The sequence below is a fragment of the Equus przewalskii genome, chromosome 2, assembly GCF_037783145.1.
Source record: "Equus przewalskii isolate Varuska chromosome 2, EquPr2, whole genome shotgun sequence".
Classification (NCBI taxonomy): domain Eukaryota; kingdom Metazoa; phylum Chordata; class Mammalia; order Perissodactyla; family Equidae; genus Equus; species Equus przewalskii.
Window position 1 is genome coordinate 116,255,268 of NC_091832.1, and position 21,756 is coordinate 116,277,023.

The window sequence follows — 21,756 nt, forward strand, 5'->3', positions numbered from 1 at the left end:
ATCAGAAAAAGCAGATCAAGTATTCTCAAAGTAAAATTTAGGAAGTTCTGGTGGCACATAGCCTTGGGCCTCAACGGTGGCTATTCCGGAGGAGAATCCTGACCTTGGTCTTCTGAAGTTGTTACATCTTTAATTCTTTATATAGTTCAAATGACATAAAAACACAAGCTTCCTGCTTCTCTTTAGTATATGCTGTCATTACATAAAGAGAATATATGCAAGAATAGGTATTTATTGCCTTAATTATAAGTTTATTTTAATGAAAACATCACAAAATTTCCACTATTCATTGAAAAAAAAAATACTAAAGAGAAAGCCTAGTTGGTTTGTTTAAAGAAAGCAGTGCCGTTTAAATTGTCTCCTGGCCTTTAGCTCTGAGAGTTTATTGCAGATCTGAGCGTTAGTCCAAAGCCTTGGCCCTTGCTGAATACTTTGCTGTCTCAGTTCTCTGCTTTAGTAGATAGGTTAATCGATTCAAGCAGGAGAGTTGAACTGATAGAGCTCATGGTTTGCCCTGAAAACTTGAGGATTTTCTAATTAAATACTGGATGATCAGTGAGCTTTGCTCGGCTTACTAAATCATGAGTTTTTCCATCTTAGTGACATGGTTAAAATTGGAAATGTCAGAACAAGAGCATGATTCATGGACTTGAACCTGAGCTTGCCTTCAATTTTCTTTATTAAAAAAAGACATTATAAATAGATTAACCAGAAATTATGGTGTGTACCTATTAACCTGTCTTTTTAGCAAGACTGTGTTTCTAAGTTGGAAAACCTTAATTCCTTCAACAAAGGTGATATTGATCTCTATAAAATGTAACAAAATTGATTTTAATTATCCAACATCAGAGGCAAAAACTGCATGGTCCGAAACAGGAGAAGTCAGAACTCATTCATGGGAATGAGTGGGATGCCTGAAGATATTTGTGAACCTGGTGGGGCAGGTGATCCCACGTGTTGCTGGATTTCATTGCGAATCTCCTTAGGGGGTTGCATCAGCAGGCCTGACCTCTAGTTGGGCATCTCCAGCTCAGAATGGCTCAGATTGAACCTGTCCTTCTCCCTTCCCCTCCTGACTTGCTCCTCCCTCTGAGCCTCTCTCAGTGAATGGTGGTCATTGTCTAAACCAGATACTTGAGAACCATCCTTGATCCCCCTGCACTCAGCAGTCCGGTCCGTTCTCTTCAATTCCTTGGGTCTGTGTTCTCTGCTCCTCCTGCTCCTGCTCTGGGCCTCCCACCGTATCTTTCCCTGGGTGATGAGTGCAGCCGCTGACTGGTTTCCCTACTCTGGGAGGCTCCTCCAGTCTCTTTTCCACATTGTATCCAGAGTGTTCCTTCTCAAATGAAATCTGCTAAACCCTGAGTCAAACCCAGACTCGTGAGCCCGGCTAACAGGACCTCTGACTGCCTTCCCGCCTCACCTCTCCCCTCCCCGCTGCCCTGTAGTTGTATTGCTCTGCTTTCTCTTTGCTCCCGTTGGGGGTTCTTTTTCAACCTCTGGACCTTCCCTGTGATGTCATGGCAGACTCTACCCTCCTCAGCCTTCAATTCCAGCTTAAACCTCCCTTCCTGAAGCTGAAGTTCTCCTGTTTATGTGCTTCCAGCTGGATTCCATAGAACCCAGTAATTTAAAAAAATTTGCACTTATAATCCTGTTTTTAATTCCTTGTTAGATGGTTTGTCTGTGCCATCGGACCCTAAGGAGCAGGTAGGAACAGACTCTCCCACCATCACTGTATGCCGAGAGTTTCTCATGGCGCTTGGCCCACAGAGGGCATTTAACAAATGAATGATTGGGGCGGGCTCTGTTTTTGGTAGAGCACAGTATCTCTCATGCTGTCCTACAAAGTACATTCTCAAGGTAGCATGAAGGAGGAGAATTTACAAAATGTAAGTAGTAATGCGCACAGAGCGTGGCAATAGAGAATGAGGCTGGAGCACAGTATGACGTCCCCGTGGCAGAGAGGGCTTTGTTTTAAACCTTGTTCCAATTAACAGTCTATCCAGCAACCTCATACCAATTTGCAGTGAACAGAGTCTGTAGTTTTCCACAGTAATGGATTGTAGGAGCCAACAAACTTCAAATAAGACAGTTCTTTCTAATATCTAACCTGAAGTTCTCCTTGCTATAAGATAAACTCATTTCTGATCTTTCTTATGTGAAATTAAGAGCTCTATACACATACTTATGCTACTATCAAGTTTTTCCTGTTTTCCTCTGATGTCCAAGGTTATTTTCCCCTTCCTTTCATATTGTAGGGGAGGAAGACATTTCCTCTTCCCAAATGTGGGTGCGTCTGGCCGGAGAACGAATTAAATTCACGTGAGACAGAATAGCAAGAGAAAATTAAACAAAGCTTTATGAGGAACCATGGCCCGGGGCCTTTCTTCCCGAAGGAAGAAGTGGGGTGCACAGAGTGGTTATATACCCCCAAACAGGGTGTCACATGTGATTGAAATGTCCCTTTTACAATAGTCACGAGGCTGCTTTGTCAGCACAACGCTAGATGGACACAGCAGGTAGTGGGTCTGCTATCTCAGAGGGCGTAGCAGGAGGCAAGTCTATTGTCTGGAGCTGGGCGGTCACAGGTGAGCACAGCAATCAGTTCCTAGCCTAAGGAAAGATGCTTAATCCTTAAAGAAATGCCAAAGTTGGGAGGGGGAGGGAAGTCAGCTACAGGAGGTTACCAGAAACAGGCACAATAAAATGCAGATTTAAGCCTTTGCCTTTGGTATAGATTAAGAGTTTTTAGAGAGAAGGTCATCTCCTTTCTTCTTCCTGGTACAGAGAGGGAAGCACCTTTTACAGATAGAGATTTACCTTACAAATGTAAATGTGTCCTAACGAAGGGCAAGTTCCATTCCTCAGAGCCTCCTTCCCTGTCCCAGTTTATCAAAAGCAATCAACCTCAAATAATCCTGATGCCAAAGAGACATATCTTGGGGTGGCCAATTCCAGGTCCCCACATTACTATGTACACCCGTTTCAGTGTTTTTTCCAGATTGGGCTTAATTGTGACCCTTTTTTCAAAGAAACTCTAAAAGGAAGGAGTATACACTTTGCAAGCTGGATGACACTCTAGTTTTTTTTTTGAAATTAGTAACTTTTGCCAGTGAACTGAGAGGAATGTCTCTTTTAGGCCTACAGTGCTTATTAATACATAGTATGATGCTGACCCTAATCTTTTTTTTCCCCAGTAGGTAAACTTGGTTATGGCTAAGATGGGAGAGTTTTAGAGCTTGCATTATATTACGCATTTAGGAATATAGTAGGTCAATGCATGGGAGAATGGGGACATACTCTGGAAATGTACAGGTCAGAAATCAAGACCATGCTGGCCGTAAGGCACATTCTCTTACCACTCATTCGTACATTGATCAAAAGTGCCTTATTACAGGGGAATGGAAGGGGAATAACGTGGGGCAAGGATATTTTAAATTGCTATGTATCAAAATGACTGTGCTATGATTTCCTGTGTAAGTCAATGGTGGTTCGCGATGAGAGCAACTTGACAGAGGCTTGGAGAAGCTCAAGGGGGCAAATGCTGCCTGTTAGTGGGGAATGCAGTTTATTTCTTTATATTTAAAAGTTGATTTCAATACAAGAAGTATTATTTAGCACTTATGTGCCTAGCATTAAACTGTGTACTATGAGGAGTACTATTAGAAATTTTTTTTCTTGTGATGAGAACTTTTAAGATCTATTCTTGGGGCTGGCCCGGTGGCACAGAGGTTAAGTTTGCACATTCCACTTCTCAGTGGCCCAGGGTTCACAGGTTCGGATCCTGGGTGCGGACATGGAACCGCTTGGCAAACGCCATGCTGTGGTAGGCTCCCACATATAAAGTAGAGGAAGATAGACACGGATGTTAGCTCAGGGCTAGGCTTCCTCAGCAAAAAGAGGAGGACTGGCAGTAGTTAGCTCAGGGCTAGTCTTCCTCAAAAAAAAAAAGGAAAAAAGATCTATTCTCATGCAACTTTCAAACATACAATATAGTATTGTTCCCTATGGTCACCATCTAGTTTAACATTTTTAAACTACTTTGCCCAATGGCTCAGCTGCAGATGATCCTCAGATCCTACTGCAACAAACACTGCTTTATTTTCCTTTTCCCACCTCCCTAATGAAGCATTCCTGACAGATCTTACCCATACTGATTTCTTCTTCGGACTCTAGAGTGATGCATGGACCTCTCACGTAGCCCTGAATAGTTCATCTTCTTGCATTTTTGTTTATTTCATGTGGTTGTATGTCAGTTCTGAACTAGACTGAATGCTCCTGGGAGGAGTCCCACGTCTTAAATGATGGTATAGTAATGTATAATAAACGTTAAATAATATTGGCATGAGGAATGCTGTTTTTGACTTTAAGAAGATAGATGATCAAATCTCAAAGAAATATAATCTTTTGAGATACTATAGCTTGAAATAAGGCTGCTTACAGACTTCTATGGGTTTTATTACCTCCCAATTTTCAAGGGAAATCTCCCTTGGTTGCTTTATTTTTTAAAATGATAATAGTAATAGCAATAATTTGTATCATTCTTAATGATTTACAGATTACATTTACATATAGAAATGAATTGGGGTAATACTTTCCACTTGAACTAAATTTTGAAAATCTTTTTCTTTTACTTCTTTTTTTCTTTTTCTTTTTTTGAGGAAGATCAGCCCTGAGCTAACATCTACTGCCAATCCTCCTCTCTTTGCTGAGGAAGACTGGCCCTGAGCTAACATCCATGCCCATCTTCCTCTGCTTTATATGTGGGGCGCCTACCACATCATGGCTTGCCAAGCTGTGCCTTGTCTGCACCTGGGATTTGAACCAGCAAACCCTGGGCTGCTGAAGTGGAGCGTGCAAACTTAACTGCTATGCCACGGGGTCAGCTCCCAAAATCTTTTTCTTTTAATATTGATTTTCCCCCCTTGGTTATGAGGGTAAGAAAAGCTTGTTGGGGGAAAATGTAGAATGTAAGAACTTATGGAAAAGATAGTTCTACCGACCCAAGGCAGTGACTGTTAATTTTTTTTTTCTTTCTTTTTCTGTTTTTTGCTTTATCTCCCCCAAATCCCCCAGTACATAGTTGTACATTCTAGTTGTGGGCCCTTCTAGTTGTGGCATGTGGGACGACACCTCAACGTTGCCTGACAAGTGGTGCCATGTCCATGCCCAGGATTCGAACTGGCGAAACCCTGGGCTACCACAGTGGAGTGCGCGAACTTAACCGCTCGGCCATGGGGCCGGCCCCAATGACTATTAATGTTTTAACATTTATCAGTGTTTCCTGTTCTTAGAAAAAATGTTAAATGTTTTTACATAGTTGAGATCATATGCTATAAATAATATTTTACTCTTTTTTCACTTAACATTATTCAGTAAGCATTTCTCATGTTATTAAAAATCTTTGTAAACATCGTTTTCAATATCTACATGGTAAAGATATACCATGATTTCTATAATACTTCTACCTATACTTCATATACATTTTTTTCTTATAACCAGACATTTAAAAATATAGTATAGCTTCAAGGTAAGATTCTTTTGAGGGAATAAAATATGTTAAAAGCAATATTGGATATTCATGTAAGTGGAAATATTTATTTTTTAAGTTCTGAAAACTTCATTCCTTCCATGTTTTACACAGTTCTTTTAACTTGATTGACTATTTTCCCTGTTCACTTTGCTACGTTGCTCTCTCCAAATTAAGGAACCATACGACAGCCACCAGTTCAAAGAGCATCTTCAAAATGTCGATGCTGACAGTGGAGGCAGCTTTGTATAAGGAACTGGGTTAAACTAAGGAAAATTTTCCCACCTGTTCTAACTGTGTACCTGGTGCAGCTGTACCTTGCGTCATAAATTGGAATTCCAGCTCTCCAAGTAAAAATTTCAGAAAGAGTTCAAGACTCTCCTTACAGTGCACGCAACGCGGGAATGATCGGGAGCCGCTGGCTGCACTGCTTCTATCTTTTCCTTCCTGTTTTTCTTTTCTTATTGTTTTGAAGCTAGCATTGTTTTAATGGGATTAGGTGGAGAAAGTTGCCAAAGATAGCTATAAAAAATGGAAATAGATAGTAGCTCTCTGCCTGCACACATGTCAAAGATTGTTTATATGAATGTAACTGCTTAGCAGTATAAACATGGATATATGTCTCAAATTTGAATTGATGCATTTGGTGATCCTACCTGCAGCCCTGGGGGGTGGAGGTGTCCAAAACCATTGGGAGGACTCTGCTATTGTAGTTTAATGTGGCATTCCTATTGCATCAGAACTAGGGTAATGCCTTCTGTAATTGAAATTAATCAATAGAGCCTTTGGGCTTTATATATTAAAATAAAGTTGTAGGAAAGGAAAATGCCATTAGTCTCAGAGACAGAATTGTAGTTCCTGTCTACAGACTTTTTCTTTCAGTCACTATGGTATTGAAGCCCCATTTTTCTTGTAATTAAGAAATATCAACAGTGTATTTGGAAGACAATAGTTTGCAGCAACAGACATTTTAAATCAAAATTGATTTTTTTTTTTTTTTGAGGAAGATTAGCCCTGAGCTTACATCCACCGCCAATCCTCCTCTTTTTGCTGAGGAAGACTGGCCCTGAGTTAACATCTGTGCCCATCTTCCTCTACATTATATGTGGGATGCCTGCTGGTGTGGCTTGATGAGTGGTGCTTAGGGCCACGCCTGGTATCCAAACTGGCAAACCCCAGCCGCTGAAGTGGAGGGCATGAACTTAACCGCTATGCCACTGGCCAGTCCCCAAAATGGATTTTTTGAAATTGGAAAGTTATTTCTCAAAGAAAAACAGGAGTTAGTGTCTAAACACCTTGATTTTTCTCATTGTGAAAATTAGTTGGGTTTCTCTTTCAGTCCCCGACTCTATTGAAACTGCTTGCACATGGACAAACACTGACGTCCATGCAGACACCTGTGGGCGTCTACTCTGTAAGGCGGTGTACTGGGGTATGCTCAGGTTACTCAGAAGTGTAATCCCTGCCCCTCCCCTCCAGGGCCTTAGCCAGGGAAATAAAACATAAGGAGATGATGTATTTGAAAGTGATGTGTAAACTTTAATAGGAAAATGTAGTGGGTTAAAATTATAACAAAATTTTAGTGACGATGAATTAATGTGTCACAAAAAAATAAAGATAAAAGGGCAAATGGAATTCAAAATTGGGAGGCCATAACTTTTGTCTGGAAAGCTCAGAGAAGATGTCTTGAAAAGTGTAGTAATTGGACTGGATTTTTAATGATTATATTTAAGAATTTGGTAGTTGGAGAATGGGAGGACCCTTCAGACAGAGGAAATAGCACGAGCACGTGCTTGGAGTTATGTTGTAGAGGCAGCAGTCGCATCCTTTCTTCTTGGCATTGTGACATGGTGGTTAAAGCGTACCTCTGGAGCCAGATTGCATGTGTTCAAATTTTGTGTTTCTACTGCTATAGTTATTTTCATTATTGTTAATAACATTTGTGTTGGGATCTTGTACAAAATTTGGCTGAAAATGTAATAAAGATAGTAATTTTATTATAAATTTATTAATAATGTAAAAATGATAGTAATAATTGTTAATATTTATTGAGCACTTATTGAATAGTGCAGCCACTGTTTCAAGTGTTTTATGTATATTAATTCATTCTAGTCTCAGAATAATTATATGAAGTAAGTACTATTATTTATTCCCATTTCACAGATGCTTGACTGAGGCACAGATAGACTAACTTGCCCACGGTCAAACAGCTAGTATAATGGATATAGAACTCATAAGGTTGACTAGGAGCTTCCTGGGGAGCAGTTTATTTATTATTTTTTTCAACTCTTTTGTTTTTGCTTTTTCTGGTTTTATTGAGATGTAATTGATATATAAGTTGAAGGTGTACCGCATAATGGGGAGGGCTTAAGTATGAGAATGCATATAAGTAAAGGAAAAGACGAGGAGGAAGAATGTGTGTTAGTGGAAAACCATTTTGATTTGTGCACAGAGGAGAAATGTGGTCAGACAGTGTCTTGGGGAGATTAAGCTAGCAGGTAGGAAGGGCACAGGCCAGAAGCTGTGAGACTCAGCTACTGCAGTTTTCAGCTGTGAAATTCTAAGGGTCTGAGGTTGAGTGGGAGCAGGAAGACTGGGAAGGAAGGGCCGGAAGGGCAGATCTAGCTGGGCTCTGTTACTGACTGGTGAGGGGGAAGAAGGACCTGATGCTTCACAGGTGTTTTCCCTAAATTAATGGTGTTATCAGTAATAGGTCGTCAGTCAGTCTGTCATCAGATTTAACAGCTTCTGAATGCTTAACATTTCAATCAACCTCCTTTTGACGTTCTCTTTCCTTCTTCATGTTGTTAAATCTTGGTTCTCCTCTTACCTAATCCCTTCTTCAGAATTCTTTCCTGTAGCGCAGTCTTCAGAGTCTCGATCGGGAGCTCATATCTTTTTCCTTTCCATCCCCCTTCGTTATAGGGAGTATGTGCTGTCCCATTACCTTCAATCTGGAGGCAGCGCAGCCTTTCGGGGGGAGACAGAAGCTGGGCCTGAATCCCAGCTGCACGTTATTTGCTGTGGATAGTGATGTCTTTGATCTTGGTGTGCTCATTTATAAATGGGAACAGTACCTACCTCGTGGAGTTATTGTGAGCACTACCTGAATCTTGGGAAAAGGCTCAAAATGCAGTGGTCCCTCACCCAGCGTTATTTGCTCCTTTTGTCCCCTTCCCCCCTATATCAAATATTTTTCCATTCAAGTTGCTTCCCCAATGGGGGCTCTTCCTACATTAATAGGAATAGTCATGATTTTCTTTTGCTTGCCAGATGTGAAACTGCATATTATCATCTTTCATGGATAAATAGCACAGTGACTGTCTTTCTGTTTTAAACATGGAATGAGTTAATACTCTAAAAATATAAGATATGAACTACAAAGAGATGTGGTAATAAACTGGTTTTATGTGAAATTACATTTCAGACCGGGGTGAAAATTTATCTTCAAATTGGGTTCTAAAGTGCAGTATGAAGACAAGCTGTGGGAACATGATATATGAAAAATAAAGTTTTCCAAACCCCTTACGTATCTAGAAATTTTATTGGACAGATGTTATGAATGATATAATGACTGATCTTTTATGTAGCAATTAGAATAGGAATTTCATTTGATTAAACAGATGCTGTCGTGAAGAGAAGGTACCTCGGGAAATTCCTCACTCCTACGGGATGATGGGAAGTACCTTTTCCATACATAAATGAGCCTAGATCATATTTGCTGTGGGGAGCTGGCCAGTGTGCTCAAGCGAGCTAAGTTCTTTTTGTTGTTGTTGTTGAGTAAATGAATGTTTAATGATATGACATTAGTTAAGTTAATAAAAGTGTCTATATTTTACTATATTTACATTATTTTCATTGCTGATTATTTTTTGGTGGGATTTTAATGCTATTGTTTTTTATTTATTTTTCATTTATTTATTTTACTATTTTAAAAAATTATTTTATTGAGGCCACGTTGGTTTACAACCCTGTGTAAGTTTCAGGTGTACCTTGTTATAGTTCAGCTTCTGTAGTTAAGTTCTTGTGAGGGGTTTGGAAATGAGCCACAGGAGTCCTTACTTTGATTTAATTAACTTTCTTGGACTCCAATATCTCAAGGGTAAAGTATTAAAAATAATCTCAGAACACAGAGTAGGAAGAGGTTTTTGGTGTGATCTGGTACGACCACTTTGCTTTAGAGAGGAAGGAACTGAGCCCTAAAGACTCCCAGAGGTGACAGCAGCAAGTCAGAGACCAGGTGTAGTCTCTTCATTGCCCGTATTCTCGCCCCTTTGCAAACCCCATGAGCTTACCATTATTTCAACCAAACACCAGTCTAGAAATGAGGCTTCTGCAAAGTTGAAAAAAATAGGTAATAGGACTTAGAACTAAAACTTCTTTGATCATTATCCCTGATTGCTCTTTCTACTCCATATTTCTTTAGAAATAAATTAAAAAATCTTTAAGATCACAAAAGTTCAATTACTTCTCAAATATTCACTCAAAATGAGTGTTCCAGAAACATGCACCATGTGGGAACCCCGCGCACTGATGTTCCACTGGGGGACGTGAACTCCAGTTTGGGAACATGCCTCAGAGGTCACTTAGGGCCAATGCAATTGTCTGCATCCGCCCAACATGCATTTGATCTGAAGAAAGTTAATTTAACTGTCCATACGTTTTCTGAATGAAAAAAATCTTACCATTTAACTACTGATCAAATTTTATTTTATTTTGAAAATTATTGGAAATATAGCACCAGAAGGCCCCTTTAAAATGCTATGGTAAACTCTTTGGCTTTCCTGCCTGGGTTAAATCCATACCAAACACCCTGCCCCTCCCCCCACAGCCAGCAACGCTGGAAATGTTCCTATCTGTGTATACTTTCTCTCTGTGGCTCCTTTCCAGAAAGCTTCGGTTTCATGTGAGAAGTGATGAAGAGACAGTGTGGGAACTAGATATGCTCTGCTCTAAAGCCCACTTGTGACGTCTAGGCTGTCACTTGAAATCTGTAAAATACTTGTTTTATTTAAGTAAAGATACAAGAGCAGAATGGAATAGAAAGTGGGATGTGTCCAAAACTCCAAGCAGGTTTTGTTAGAGTGTATGACAGGTGCCGTCTTCGTTGTGAGACTGTCAGAAAGCATCGATATTTTGAAGTTACTGACTGTTTTAATGAGAGCACTTTATTTGTTGTTGCTGTTTTGATTTTTTACCAGCTTCTCATTTCTACTTTACTGATTTAGGAGGAAACCAGAAAAAAAGATAAAGAGGTTTTTAAACCGTCTAGTACATACTAGTAAAGGTTATTTGAATGAATGAATGAGTGAGCAGCGGTCTCTTTTGGGGGGGGTTGAGGGGAGGGACAGGGTGCACGTAAGAATTCTCTAGGTCACCTCCCTACCACAGATGTTCCCCCCCTTTGTCCGGGGAGAGCTGTGGCTTTGGAGAGACGAGTTAAAACAAATTTGGAAAGCACACAAACCACAGGGCTGTGAGCTTTGCACCAAAGTTTCAACTTCGCTGGCGTCTGGGTTTGTTTTAGCAATGTGGCACTTTTTTTTGGTTTGGTGATTTAAGGTTTATTTTTAAATTGAATTGTAGTATAAGATAAAGTTACTCTTGAAATATATGAGTTTAAATATTACGAGGATACTATTTATGAGCAAAATAATTTTTTATTATGGCTGAGCTCAGAATTCTTGAAAAGTCACAGAAGTCATATTATTAGTCCAAGTGACAGAGCTTTCTTATCAAGGAAACATTTCATTGAGAAGAAGTATTTTCCCACCTCAACAGGATGCTTATCTTTTTTACTAATTCAATTGTCAGATTTCACCTTATAGAAAAAGACGGCATTTCCTTTGCCCAGTGACTCCAATCCATCCCTAATGGATGAGATTTTTTAAGCCTTGTGTTTGCATTAGTGTTTTTCAAACTAAGAGGATTCTGTGAAAACACTTAACACAGTGCCTGGTGCGTGGTAGAAGCGTAAGAAACACTAATTTTATTTTTTTGTTTTCTTTCTTCTCAAGAGATATCTAGAGATGACAGAATTCATTTCAAGGAATTAATGTATATATTGGTTTGGAAACCCTGTAAAAAACTTAGAAAAATTGCTCAGCTGGTCACTGTATCTCATTTTTGAGCATATTGATCACAACATGGTAACAGGTAAGCTTATTAAAGTAATTTCATTCAATTCAGCTCCATTTAACCAAAATTTATTTACTATCTACTACATGCAAGGCCCTTGTGTAAACATTATAGGGGACAGAAAGATGAATACAACATTGTTCCATTGTTCTTGTGTTCAAAGACTTTATAATCCAGGGCTGGTGAAAATGAGGGGGGCATATATTCAATGTAATATATACACACACATGCGCACATATTCACATATATACCTACGGACGTATACACACGTATACATAGCACCCTGCAGAATCCAGGTCTCCAAATTTCTAACCCATTATTCTTTCCGCTGTACCACACCCGTCTACTCCTGGATGCCCAGCTCCTCAAGAAAGAAAGTGGGTTTTAATTCCCATCTCCCATTTACTTAGTTGGTGTAGCCCATAAGTGCTTCAGTGTATCTCTAAAACATTAAGCTTTCCCTCACTAAATTAGAGCGTTTGAAGGAAGTGTGCATGAATTATCAAACTATATGAATTATAGATTGTTTATAAGTAAGCATAAATTTAAAAAATTATTTCAAGTACATACAGTAACCCAATTTCCTTGCTAACAAATGTTTTATTGATAGAGGAAAGTAGAAATCTTTTTGGGTCTGCTTTAGGAACGTATAAGACTCAAGCATAATTAATGTTCTAAAATACTTAAAAACAACAGTTCACCTAGAAAGTTTAAGTAGGTCATGAATATTTACTTTAATAGTGTTTTTCTTTTTAATAAGCCCTTTCTTTAATGGATGCAAAGGTGAAGTTAAATCTTATCTTGATCAAAGTGTGTTAGATTCAGTACTGTTGGCACTGGAATTATGATTATTACTGTATTGCACTTATATATAACCTTTTAAAATTTATTTTGTCTCTCCCTCTAGATTTTTAGATTGTTTTTGGCTGTAGAGAATAAGACAGTGTTTTCTCCCCAAGTGTCTAGTCTGTTTTGGGCTGAGGAGGATGGCAGGTGGCTCATTGATATATTCATTATGCAAGGGAACTGCGTTATACCCTGAGGAATATGAAGATGACCCTTGACTTCAAGTTACTTATAGTCTATTAGGAGATGACACATAAATAATCACGTGGGGGATACCACGTTCCATGGAAGAGGTCCAAATAGAGTGCCGTGAGCGTTTAGAGAAGAGAGTTGTTACTTTTGTCTAGGAGGCTCAAGGAAACCTTCCAGGAAGCACTGGCATTTGAGCCGGGCTCTTAAAGGTGAGGCTGGATTTGAACAAAAGGAAGATATTTCTGAACAGTTTCTACCATGTGTATGAATTAGGTAAGCTGGTTAAAATATCTGGTTATTACTACCATGTCTGGCACCCAGTAGGTGTTCGATAAATGTATGCTGAATAAATGCATGAAGCATACAGTTAATTGTATGCCCCCAGCTGACTGTCTTCCTTGTGTGATTGCTGTCAGAAAAGCAATTGGAAACTTTTTGCTCAGGTACGGACTTGAGCAGTGCCTCTGCACTTATTCTCGAGGGCTTTAACTGCTTCCTTCCCCTGAGTTCATCTTTTCACAGACGTTAACCCTCATGCTTTGTCACTGAAGAATGGTGCAGCCGCTTGGTGGCTATTTCACCCACCCCTCACTAATCAGCTGTTGGCCAGAGAGCTGGTTGTTGTCTGAGAAGCAGATGACCATCTGCAGGGAACCAGAGGAGGAGGAGCCCCCCAGCTGGGAGGGCACTCGTGCTCCAGCTTGGCTTTATTGCGTTGCATGGGTGGAGAGGGATGGATGCTTATTTTCAATCCAGTTACCAAGATAGCAAGCTGCTGATAATTTCTGTGTGGGACAGCTCTGACATGCTGTATTCCCGGAGGCAGGCAGAGTGTAGAACCTGGTGCAATGCCACTAGAGTCATGTATCTTCACTGCGGCTAGTTGAATGAGTAGCTGTGGCAGGGGACTTGTCCAACACAACTGCCTGGATAAGGGGTGAAGATTTCAACCTCCGTGTAGGATTGTGATATATTCTGGACACACTTGTTGACGAGATAAACTTTTGCCATAGTTGAATATATGCATGTTTATTGATGGAAATAAGAGTCTGAAAAGGGGGAATATTAATCACCTTTTGATTAATCATAACTATGAACAAGCTAGATGAAGAATGAAAGGTTTCAAATTACCCTGGCTAAGGACTAGAAAACAATAGTAATTATAATCATCACAATAAATTCATACAGGGCTAGGTAGAAGGTAAAACATTCTTACCTATTATCTAGACTGTGGAACAAGATGGCCTGTTCTCAGGTCTCATTCTTTTCAACTCTCTTGGCATTTGACCCTCTTGATTACACAGACAGTCCCTGACTTACGATGGTTTGACTTAACGATTTTTCAGTTTTATGACAGTGGGGAAGTGATACACATTCAGCAGAAATCATACTTTGAATTTGAATGTCGATCTTTCCCCGGGCTGGTGACATGCAGGATGACACTCTCCTGATGTTGGGCAGAGGCAGCCGGTCACGGCTGCCCGTCAGCCACGCCAACAACCAACAACCAACAACTTACAACTCTCTGCACCCGTCCACCCACTCTGTTTTTCACTTACAGTGCAGTAGTCAATCAATTACATGAGATATCCAACACTTTCTTATAAAACAGGCTTTGTGTGAGATCATTTCGCCCAACCAGAGGCTCGTGTGAGTGTTCTGAGCACATTGGAGGGAGGTGATGAGCTGCCATGTTTGGTCGGTTAGGTGAAGTAAATGCACTTTCAACGTATGATATTTTCAGTTGCTGGTGGGTTTGTTGGGTCGTAACCCCACTGTAAGTCATAAGTTGAGGAAGATCTTTACCTCCTTCTATGAACTCTCTGTCCCTTGTTTTCCATGACAGTCAGCTCTTGATTCTCTTCTTTCTCCGCTCTCTCTCTTCTAGATCCCTTTCTTTCTTCTGCTGGCTAAAAGTGCCCCATGACTTTTTTCTTGGATCTTGTCTTTTATGTCTTTATATTCTTTCTCTTGGTGTCATCTGTTTAGATGAATCCCATATCTTTACTTTCAATGCTGATCTTTTGAACTGAAGCCCCATGTTTTTACCTGCCTGCTGGTTATCCCACACAGAATGCCTTAGTTTACCTCACACTTAGCGTGTCTAAGATTAACTTCATCTGCTAAGTCTGTGCCTCCTGCTATCTACCTACAGATTTTTTGTTATTGACAACATCCAGGTCTTCCTTTCTTGTGAGCCTCACATTTGTTAGTTTTAAAGCCCCTGCAATTGTGTCTGAACACTATTACAGTTGCCTGCATTCAGCCTTACGTCCTCTCCTGTAGGCTTCTTTTATGGTCTTGGAACTGGTTCTAATTGTAGTCTGCTTTGTTATATTACACGTTAATTGACTTCCTTCCCTTCATCTTTCCTTACCTGACATCAGAGCCTTCTCCATCCCACCTTTTCTGGCTCTTCTCTCTTTACTTCCTTTCTCTGTATCATATGCTCCAGGCGGTCTGGACACTTGAAACTTCTCAAACACACAAACATCAAGCTTTCTTCGTTTTAGGGCTTTGATTATATTCTTTCTTCTCCTTGATTTCCATCTTTTAGAGCCCAGTTCAAGTGCGGATCTCCTTATTTAGAAATAATTTCTTCATGATCTGAACCATTAGAGCACCTATTGTGTTTCTTTTTAATGGAAGTTATTTTAATTTAATCTGCCTTGCATTCCAATGCCTATTTACATGCATTTTTCCATGTACGCTTCTTGAAGGTGAGACTCATATGCGGCTTCATCTTTGTATCCCTCATAAACCCCAGAAGATGCCTCTCCCTAGATGACTTAGCAAGTTTGTAAAATGAATAAATATATTGATGAAGAAATTTAACAGAAAGAATAGACAGGAGAAAGAGGATAGACTCTTATATGGAGAAAAATGAGCACAATAGGTCAACTGTATGGAAGAATTAAACTAGAATACAATTTAATCCTAAAGCATTTATAAAATTTTAAGATTTGTTGAATGATTATTTAGAAATATTTCGGTTAGCTATAGATAAAAATACAGATATGTAGATATACTAATTATAACAAATCTGTTAAGAAAGTTCCCACAGTAAGATCTCAAATCACTTCTGAGAAAGCAAGCAGGCCTTGAGATATAATGGGGCACTCACCGTCACCAGGTAGGATGCCACTGACTTTCCTGATGTTTGAAGATCCATAAGTCAGAATTTCTTTGACATAAATGACAGTGATTTAGTCTCTAAAGGTTACTTTAATGATTTGTTTACTGATAAACAAGTAGTTCTCTAGCTCTACCATAATGCTTACTGTATAGACTTATTTGCATTTAATATCTCCGCTTAATTTTATAATAAGAGATGGATATTTGCATGTGATATCTTAAGGACAATCTGAATATTGACCAGCATAATCGTTGAAATATCCGCTTGTAATAGTATCTATCTTCCTGCTTAAAAAATTATCTCCTGCTACTTTGGATGCCCTTATTGCTGCTAGTATCTTCACTTTCTATGTAAATTATGCTTTTTCAGCAAATATTTTTTATTTAATAAAACACAACCAGAGGATCATGTATTAAAAAACCAGTAGCTGTCAAGCCCAGCCTCTGCATCTCTCCCCTCCCCACGGGCATGGTTCTTAACATAAGGCTTCTTTATCTTTTTCTTTTAGATTTAATCTTACTTTGTGCTGTAGTTTTGGAAAATTGTCATCTGGTGTGTTTTTACCCGATACCCTGTGTTGGGAACCACCACTGTACTCTGGTTCCTCAGTCCCTGGAGCCAAGGTTAACGTGGTTGGTGTTCATTTAATGTCTGTAGAATGATTACTGTGCATTTGGCTGGATCCAGCTCTTGAATTCCAGTCATGCCTGCTGCTTGCCGCTTGCCTTCCCTGCTTGTCTGGGTTTTTCTTGCCTTTTCTTTGCCTGTCTCTATGCTTCACACATATGGAAGGACACTTCTGTTATTTCAGGTTGGGCCTCCATCACTGTTCGCTTCTCTCTGGAGTGGCCTTTTGATAGATGCTTTGACCTTCAAAATAAACTTTCTTTCCACTGCTTCATTCCAGTTAATCATCTTCTGCATACCAGTCCCAACCCAGAGGTCCAAGTCCCTGGAGACGTTGCAGCCCTCGATGTTTGGCTGTAACACGCTGGATCTTGTTGGGCTATGATGGGGCGTCCAAAGTTCCTAGTTTGCCTAGGACAGTTCTGGTTTTTGCCTGCTGTTCTGGTTCGATTGTTACTAGAACCCCTTGACTTGTAAACGTATCTTGGTTAGGATAATAAATGATATACTATGGTTACCTAATCTCTTCCTAAGATATAACAGTTAACTGAACTTGTACATTTTGTCTTATCTGTACCAGTTTTAGTGCCATATTGGGAAATTTGTTTAGTTTTTTAAGTCAGATAATGTAAGTTATCTATTAAGTGATTTTGAGTTTATAGCTACTTAAATAGAGATTATAAAATATAAAGACATCAAATGGACAAATCAAGAAACAAAAGATTTTTCTCAAGGCCCACGCATTTATTGTGCATTATATTATCATAGGCTTAACAATTCCTGGGAAGCCAATTTTAAAAGATTTGTTTCATGCCCTTCATCAAATATTCTGCAAAGCAACCTACAGCCTGGGACACTTAATTTTCAGTGCCTATAATTGCATATTTTAGTTATGTAAGCTCTTTTGGGGACCACATAGCAAGTGCTGAAGTTATTGAATCACTCAAGTGAGGAATGATAACAATTCTAAAAATATAGCATCCCCAGGTATTTTTTTTTTTAAAAAGTGATAGCATGCCTTTCATGTACAGTGGAGCAGAAAATGACTAGGCCCAGACAATTATTCTCAGGCCTACTGTCTGTGGATTAAGTCTTAAATGCTTGAATTGCAGATGCTTCAACTTCTTTTTATTCACTTTGTAAAGTCCCTAAAATTGTTGCAAATTGCTGTAATAGAAAGGGAACAGTGAGATCTTGTGTAATGAAACATAATCGTAGGAAGGCCTACAAGGTGACACGGCACTTTCTCTGGTAAGTTCTGTGATCTTCATAGATGCTATTTGCCTACTTTTTTTAGTATTTCAATGGATAGTAAGATATTCGAAAAAGGAAGAGGATAATCCACAGCACAGATTCTGTGCTTTTCCACTGTGTATGCCTAACTCACCTTGACTTGGGGAGTTAGATGTCTATATTTGGCCTATTTTTCATGATGAGGGAAAAAATATGCTTCTGTTTCTTTTCTTTTTATATTCTTCTGCCTATTCCAGGATAGTTAAAGAGGATAGTGTTTTTGTCTAATTGTAAGATCAACAGAGCGGGGTTTACTGTGGTCTGGGGCTGCTGTGTGTAAGTTCTGGGAATCCTTTATGTAGGAAGGAGCCCTAATCTCCCAGACCTGTGTCGATTTTGACTTCTAACTTCTCTGCTTCTAGTACTTTTTATATAAGTAATTGTGTATTAAAATAGACATAAGAGAATCTGACTCAAAATCGTAGATTTTATAGGTATACAAGGGACATAAGAAGATGTACCCTCCTCCCTCCCATTAGCACCATTCCCAGCTCCAGGAAGACGGCCATCTAGGTAGACTTGAAGACTTACAGAGAGGATAGTCCATTCCAGTGTTAGACAACCTCACTCTTTGAGAAGTCTTTCTTAGATCTTACCTAAATCCTTCATATTGGAATTTAAGGCTATTTCCTTTGGTTCTGTCTTCATCATAGATAGAGAACAGCTGGTCACTGGAATAACTGATCAAATACCTTAAGAATGTTGTTAAATCATCCATCAGTCTTACCTTCACCAGGCGCAGTAATCTCAGTTCCTTTAATCTTTCCCCGTAGATGTTACTTTCCAACCCTTTAATCATCTTTGTGGCTCTTCTCCACTTTAGTAGAGTTAAATTTGAACCCTAAAGATTGGGTACAGGTTTTAAAAACCATTCCTTTTAGAATAAAGAGTAACTATCTGGTCCTACAAAGCTTTTGGCAGAGTTCCAGCTGCACCCCAAGGCCCCTTTCATCCCAGAAGCAGAGTTGGTTCCTAGACCTTTTCCTGCCAAGTTCACAGAACAATTTCTTCCACGTGTGTTGACGGCATAAAGGCTCATGGGGTCAAAAGATGAAGGCTTGATTTTAAGGTAATACTCCTTCTAGCTGTATTTTTTCTCCCCTCCTACATTGAAAAATTCTATTGAGTTAATGAATGTGAATAGGAGAGAATATTTTAAGTAGGATAGTTAATATTGAAAAATTGAAGTTCTTAAAGATACTACTTAGAAAGTAGAAAACTACTTAAAACTTTTTTTTATTTTAATAAAAGAAATATATTTGCTAAGTTAATAATGAATAATTATTTTGTGTAAAGAACATCTCAAACTCTGGAAAGGAAAGAGTTAAGAAAGCTTTAGTGAAATAAAAAAGCCAATCACTTCCACTTATTTTCATAAAAGTATGAGTGTCTAAATGCAAATAATGTCAATATCAGGGAACCTTTTACATAGAATGTGAGATTTAAGTAATAGGGAAGAATCATTCAAATATAGTATAGTATTTGACTTCTGGTCCACTGGGATTATACTGTGAGCCTTGTCCAGTTCAAGCTCCATCTTAGGAACACTAATATTGGCTAGTCTCCCAGACTGTAAAACTACCATTCTTAATTTGACCTTCAACCCCAGCCCTTCACCTCTTGAAAAACTTTGACAAATTGTGTGTTGGTGTGTGTGTTTATTGCAGGGAGTGAGGTGGAGTGCATATGGGTTAAGGATATTCATTATTCCAAGGTTAGGGTTTGCCTTTAAAAAAAAAAAATGAGGCTGAAGACTTTCAAGTAGAGTAGACTCTTAGAAAAATTGTTGGTGGAATTGACTTCTTGTTCCACAAATGATACAAAGCTGAGGAAACGTGTCTGTGAAACAGCAGCTATTGGAGTCTTTGTAGGAAAAATGGGATGACAAGCATACAAGCGTGTGCAAAGCAAGCTCTATTCTACTCTGTGCAGGCTGAGGACACTGATGTAACAGTTACAGAGTGTGGCCTGTATGAAGGATGAGGCCCATCAGCCATTCATAGTGCGGACCCGGGGCTCGTCGTCTTTGTGTTCAGCTCCCATTATAAGCTTGAGACAACTCAAGGACACAAGGTAGAAAAAAGTCAAGACTGGAGCTGATGTCTTTCTGTCACTTTTTTTTTTTTAGTTTAAGTGCAATAGAAGTGTATTATACTTATAATAAAAAAGACTTATGAACACATCAAGAATCTGTACAAATGAATTAAAGTCATGGCTGTAGCTGTCTGGGGGTGAGGTTGAGGTTACTAGGTTCCACTAACTCTACTTCAACAACAAATTCTAAATGTTTCCTGTGTTGTAAATTAGAAACTACTTGTTTTTAATTAAGACCATCTGTAAGCTCAAAAGGACTTGGGGACTAAAGGAGTGCCAAGGTGAAAACCAGTGGTGTTTATCTGAGTCATTTATTCCTCCGGCCAAATATTTTTTGCTAGGCAATTATTTCATAGATTTAAGTTAGCACATTGCCTATTTCCTCTAAAAGTGTCCCATTAAGGGGCTAACAGGTGATTTAATGATTGTGTGTTCAGAAACCATCTAGAAAACAAGAACACCCTCCCTAGTGTATATATGACTTAACGTAATTTTTAGCAATAGATCTTGATGATTAAAACAAGGTATCTGTTATTTTAGGGATTGGACAAAGAAGGTGCAAGTGAAGAAACATGGCACTCCAGAAAATACAAACCATATAGATGACATTTTGGAAAGAAAGAGGGCATTTAAGCAAGAGGGCAAGGGATGCTGGCAAAGCTAAAAAGGAGTAGCTTTGACATAGAGCAAGAATGATTTGGCTCAGGGGCCGGCCCACTGGCACAGCAGTTAAGTTTGCATGTTCCACTTCAGGCGGCCTTGGGTTCGCTGGTTCGGATCCTGGGTGTGGACCTATGCACCGCTTGTCAAGCCGTGCTGTGGCAGGCGTCCCACATATAAAGTAGAGGAACACGGGCACAGATGTTAGCTCAGGACCAGTCTTCCTCACCAAAAAGAGGAGGATTGGCGGTGGATGTTAGCTCAGAGATAATCTTCCTCAAAAAAAGAAGAATGATTTGGCTCTAACGGGTGTTACAGGTTTCTAGAATGTGAGACTTGGAAGACGTCTTAGGGATTATATAGCTCAATCCTTTAAATTTATAGATTAAAGATTAAAAAAACCCTGATTTTCAGAGAGGGCTTCCTTTCTTTTGTCTCTGGATACTTCTACTGAAAGGCTAGTGGGATGAATACTAAGGTTGTTCAACAAATAAATGTGGGAGGCCTTGTGTAGTGTCCTGGAAGAATTAATCTCTTCAAATTAGCAAGTAATAACAAATTCATTTTAGGAAAAAGTAAATAAGTACTCTGAAGGAATTATTTATTTGTACTCTATATTGTTTCTGAAAGGGTTTGTGAGTTAATATGGGATAAAAAGATGTACAAGTAATCACAATACAGTAGCAGCAGTTGAACCTAATGCACTGCTAACCTACTGGGCAGACAAATGTATTATTTCATTTAATTCTTGCAGTGATGTTATAAGGTACTATTGTTATTCTCTCTATTTTACAGCTTAGGAAGCTGAAGCATAGAGAGAGGAAATCGTTAGCTCAAGTGGCAGTGTCAGAGTTTGAACTCAGGTCTGTCTGTCTGCAGAGTCTGTTCATGACTGTGACATCACTGTCCCTCTGACTATGCAGGGCAAAATACACTGCGAGGAAGATGTATATGGACTTCTATGCGGAATTCAAAGATGGAGGGGAAGGTGGAGTGCAGGGTTGGAGACGGGTCTGCTGGAAATGGTGGCCTGGTAGTGGCCTTTGGAAGATGGTGGATTTTAGACAAATATTAATGAGAAGTATGTTCCTGAAAGTTTAGGGGTTCCATATTTTTGTTTTAGCAATGGTGGGATGGATTCCAGAATATTTGTTTCAAAGATTGCCATTAAACCATTGCTTTACCAGTGCACATTCTGTGAATTAATATGAGTATTTGCCAGTCTTGGCCTTAAATA

At 39.3% G+C, this 21,756-nt stretch overlaps 1 protein-coding gene and 1 pseudogene across 1 annotated transcript in view; one reads left to right on the forward strand and one right to left on the reverse strand.

Annotated features, from left to right (window-relative positions):
* Window positions 1–18,564, reverse strand: part of LOC103554832 (small ribosomal subunit protein eS1 pseudogene) — a 33,820-nt pseudogene extending 15,256 nt beyond the window's left edge.
* The window catches only part of COL25A1 (collagen type XXV alpha 1 chain), a 435,346-nt gene that overhangs the window by 37,289 nt on the left and 376,301 nt on the right, over window positions 1–21,756 (forward strand). The gene's annotated exons all lie outside the window — the stretch shown is intronic.